The sequence below is a fragment of the Mus pahari genome, chromosome 3 (genome assembly GCF_900095145.1).
Source record: "Mus pahari chromosome 3, PAHARI_EIJ_v1.1, whole genome shotgun sequence".
In the NCBI taxonomy this organism is placed as follows: Eukaryota; Metazoa; Chordata; class Mammalia; order Rodentia; family Muridae; genus Mus; species Mus pahari.
Window position 1 is genome coordinate 86,163,145 of NC_034592.1, and position 5,199 is coordinate 86,168,343.

The 5,199-nt window shown below is 44.4% G+C and overlaps 1 protein-coding gene across 1 annotated transcript in view; it reads right to left on the reverse strand.

Moving 5' to 3' along the window:
• Ldlrad3 (low density lipoprotein receptor class A domain containing 3) overlaps positions 1-5,199 on the reverse strand; it is a 235,478-nt gene that overhangs the window by 124,813 nt on the left and 105,466 nt on the right. The window lies entirely within an intron of this gene.

Sequence of the window (5,199 nt, forward strand, 5' to 3'; positions counted from 1 at the left end):
AGAGAGAGAGAGAGAGAGAGAGAGAGAGAGAGAGAGAGAGAGAACACACTTGTAATAAATGAATAAAATAAAAATACATTTCCCTTAAGAAAAATACTGCAAACCAGTTATAATTCAGTCCACTGTTAATGCTATCGAATGACTGCTACACAAAAGTATAAATTAGAAAGAAACCGAATTACAACATCCAGGCAATTTAAATCACTGTGAACACCTCCCAAGGTGAACACACACATTCAGCCATCACTAGCTGAAGCTCTGAAGAAAGCAAGGGGTCTGAATTGATCACTAGATTGGGTTCCTCGGCTACTCTTTCTAAAACGTCAAACTGTGGTTCCTTTTCAAAGTCAAAATTACATCCTGGTTGGTGGACAAGAAAGCAAAGAAAGAAACACAAGAACTGCCTGCCCGGCTCTGTCAGAAATCTGGGGCTGGGGTGGGAGGTCTGTCCACTCAGGCCTCAAAGGGGAAGACAAACAGCCCAGAAACTCGGCTCCACACTGAGCCTGGAAGCCTGTGCAAATCATTATTGCCTGCTCGTCACAACGGCTCAGCTCCACATGAAGGCTGCAGGGGACTTCAAGTTCTATTGATCAGATGTGGCCATGTATTACTCATCCCTAAAATAACATATCGGCTATTTGAGATGTGAGAAAAAGGCCAACAGATGCAAGCTAACTGAAATATAAATATGGAAAGAAAATACATTATGAAATAGCTTCTCCAGAAGATGTTCTAATAGAACAATAAATCTCCTCTCTTAAGTCTCAGATATGAGGTTCTCAGCCCAAAGTCAGGATATCAGAAGGGATCAGGGTTCACAAGGAGTTCATAAGGTCACAAGGGATTCCAACTATATGACAGAATCATGGAGACCCAGACAAGGCATTTACTGTCCCTATGTAACCCCATGTCCCCAACTGTGTAAGAGGGGACAGGGACACTACTGGCCTCACCAGTTTGAACAGAGATTCTGGTGTTCAGACACCTGATACCTGGGGCAGACTCATGTTCCCTGACATGACTGGTTCTGCAGTGTGCTTACCCTGACAGAGGTGAGGAGCGACCAGTGTCATCCTTCCCCAGCTTGTGGCTCTGTGCTTTGCCTTATTCAACCCCACTCTCTCTCTCCCTCCCTTCCTCTTTCCTGAATTCAGAGCATGGTAGGCAAGCAAAGTACTCTACCATTGAGTTACAGCCCTATAATTTTTGGGTCTGTCTGTCTGTCTGTCTGTCTGTCTGTCTGTCTGTCTGTCTATCTATCTGGTTTTTCAAGACAGGGTTCCTCTGTGTAGCTTTGGTTGTCCTGGTACTCGCTCTGAAGACCAGGCTGGCCTTAAACTCACACAGATCTGCCTGCTTCTGGCTCCCAAGTGCTGGGATTAAAGACGTTAGCCACCACACCCAGCTGTTTTTAATTTTCTTGAGACAGGGTCTCATTAAATTGCCCAGGCTGATCTTGGACTTGTAATCTTCCTGCCTCAGCCTCCCACTGTCCCATCAAGGCTGGTCATCATTCTGTCTTTATGTCACACAAAGGACAAGTGTGGATGTTGCAGGAAAATAAACCATGTGGCTTTGGTAGTTAGCCAGAGCAGGGATGTAAGGGATGTAAGCCCAAGCTCAAACCTCATTGGCTGGATGATGGAGGATGCGCTGCTTACCTCTATGTACCTCACCTTCTGCAGCAAGATCAGACATTATCAACTCACTGGAATACTGAGGGGACTGAATAGGAGATATAGAAACTTCCTAAACTTTCTCTGGAGGACAGTATAAGCTATGAATGCTATATTGTACGGGATAATTAACAGTAGCTATAATAAAATGCAATATTTCATATAGTATTATTTAACAATATTATTATATTTTTTAAAGGGTTGACCAGTAGCACTCAATCAATGTGTGAGGAGTGCAAAGGAACTGAAAAGAGTGTGGCTCAGCCCGGGGAAGCCTGGGCGTGAACAACTGGGAGTGTGTCCACAGGGTGGAGGGGGAGGGCACTCAAGGCAAGAGGAATCCCGGTCGGGCCAGGTAACAGAGGTCTGGGAGAAATGAAGGCATCAGGAAAACGGAGCTGATGTAATGAGGCGAGGCTGAGACAGTAAGCAGAAGCCCACACTCAGCCTGGGAGGCAGAGGACATCTTTACACAGATAAGCAAGGTGCCATATTTGTGTCTTATGAGGAGATTCCATGGATGCAGAAGCATTCACATAATGATGTAGGAGGTCACGTAAGTTGAAATAGTCCGGTACCATCAAAGGTCTCTGAACAGTCTGAAGAAAGACACGTCTGTGAGATGTTGGGAACCTTTCAGGGGACAAGCTCTTCAAACTATAAAAGATTCAAAGTGCATGGCACTGCTTTTCAAAAGGGGTCCTATCACCAAGAATGACAAGGGGAAGAGGCAAAACAATGAGACAAAGCTGGGATTAGAAAATCCTCTAACCCGAAGGGGTTTCTGGCTATTACTCTAGCAATTTAAACCATGAATGCGTGTGTGTGTGTGTGTGTGTGTGTGTGTGTGCGCGCGTGCGTGCGTGTGTGTGCGCTGAAATGAAGATTCCAGCTGCTGGAAGCAGGAAACTACGACATTTCCAGCCCAGGCATCTGAATCTTGAAAGGTAAAAATGGCCTTAAAAGAGAATGAACACGGGTAGCCTGGATGACTCAGCCCTTCTACACTTCTTCTGCTCAGTGGAAACCTTGTTGATGTGGACCTGGATCCCTGGTACTAGGAACGGATGGGTGCACAGCCCAGAACAGTTCCCTTCTTAAGGGGGAACCACCCCAGGTACACTGGCTCAGTGGAAGGCGGCTTCCTAAAGCAGGGCACACAGAAGTGTAAAAGGAAATTGGCTAAGGAGGCTTGTGAGAATCAGTTTTCACAGCTGAATACAGTAAAGAGAATCCATTCTGGATCATTTTCTGACTCCCTAGACAGGTGTGTGTATGTGTGGTGCATGACGTGTATGTGTGTGTGTGTGTATTTGTGTGGTGTGGTATGTGTGTGTATGTGTGGTATGCATGTATGTGTGTCTGTGTGTGTAGTGTGTATGTGTGTTCTTTACCATGAGAAGGCTTTATATTTCAGAACTCCCACCCTCTCCTGTTACCACGGCCCCCACCAGGCCTAAGTTTATGTGTGTGTGTGTGTGTGTGTGTGTGTGTGTGTGTGTGTGTGTGTGTGTGTATGTATATATATGTATGTGTGTGTGTGTNTGTATGTGTGTGTGTGTGTGTATATATATATATACACACATATATATATATATATATATATATATATATATACACACACACACATATTAACCCAAAAGCACTGATTTGTCTTCAGACCTGAAAAGATGTATTAATGATCTTTGATGTGGGCGGGTCATATATAGGTAGAAAAACTCTTTGAGGCTTTTCTCCGTTCAGCAGAACCCATCCTGACACTTGGTCTGAGTTCCTGAGATGGGAAACAGACATGTGAGCACACATGTGCAAATCACAGAACAGCTTTCTCCTTAAAGCAGAAAGGAAGCTTCGGGGACTGAGCTCCCTGGAGTTTTACCTAGCTCTCTCAACACAATCCATGGCGGCAGTAGGACCTGGGAGTCAAGAGTTGGTCCTGGTAACTGTTGCTGCAACGCTTGCTGGAAGCACAAAGAATAGCCATTGTGGTGCCTTCAGTAACAGGGGACTCCACCAGGAGCCAGGCAACAAGCTCCTCCTACTGCTCTGATGGACCACCCAAGAGAAAGAACTCCTCCAGGGAAATAGGTCTTCAAAGCACCACAAATAGTGGTTATGGAAAAGTTTCATTGGGGCTTCTATGGTGGTTTGGATGAGAACAACCCCCATACTTGGTTCCAGTTAGGGGAACTGTTTGGGAAAGATTAGGTGTGGCCTTGTAAGAAGAGGTGTGTCACAGGGAGTCAGTTTTGAGGTTTCAAAAGCCCAAGTCAAGCTCAGTTTTTTTTTCTCTCTCTGTATGCAGTTTGTAGATCAGATGTGAGTTCTCATTACTACTTCAGCGTCATGCCTTCCAGCCATGCTTCCCACCACAATGATGTGGACCAACCTCTGAGACAGTATGCAAGCCCCCAATTAAATGCTTTTTTTCTGAAAGTTGCATTGGTCATGGTGTCTCTTCACAGCAATGAAACAATGAGACAGAATGCAAGTTTCTATACTGTCTGTAACATAAATCAGCGAGGCCTCAGGTAATCTGACTAAGATCCTATCCGTGTCTGGGGATGACCTTTAAAGACAGAGGTCCTGAGCCTGAACTTTAACAGAGCAGTGATTCTTGGTCCTGGCTGCACATCTGAAAACCTGAGAGGGTTAAAGAGCAATACAAAACTGCATGGTTGTGCACACCTTTAATCACAGCACTCAGGAGGCAGAAGCTGGTAGATCTCTGTGTGTTCAAGGCCAGAATGATCTTCATAATGAGTTCTAGGCCACCCAGGGCTACATTGTGAGACCCTATCTCAAAACAAGCAAACAAGATTAGCAGAGCAAAACCAAAGCTACCTGAAATCAATAGAACTGAAGTGCTAACACTAGACAATGGAAGATTAGAAATAATAATAAAAAAATTACTCCTAGGGACAAAGTAAGACTTTTAGATATACAAATTTATATGCCCTAAAATAAGAGCTCTAAAATACATAGGGCAGATTAACAGAAGTAATGGGACACACCAACACCTTCAATGACAGATACAATAAGCTAAAGATCAGTAATGAAATGGAAGTCATTAGCAGCCCCATATATTAAAAAAAAAAAAAAAAAAAAAAAGGCCAGGGCTGAGATGTAGCTTGGTTGGCAATCTAGTATGCAAAGCAATTCCCAGGACTTCACAAGCCAGGTGTGGTGTTTGTGGTCACAGCATGAAAACCTTTCTCATCTCCATAGAGAACTAAAGTAGACCCTGGGCTACATAAGACCTTGTCTCAACAGAGAGAAGGGGGGAGGAGGGGGGGAGAAGGAAAAGGAAAAGGAGGAGGAGGAAGGAGAAGGAAAAGGAAGAGGAGGAGGAGGAGGAAAAGGAGGAGGAGGGAGAAGGAAAAGGAAAAGGAGGAGGAGGAGCAGGAGGAGAAGGAGAAAAAGAAGAAAAAGAAGAAGAAGAAGAAGAAGAAGAAGAAGAAGAAGAAGAAGAAGAAGAAGAAGAAGAAGAAGAAGAAGAAGAAGAAGAAGAAGAAGAAGA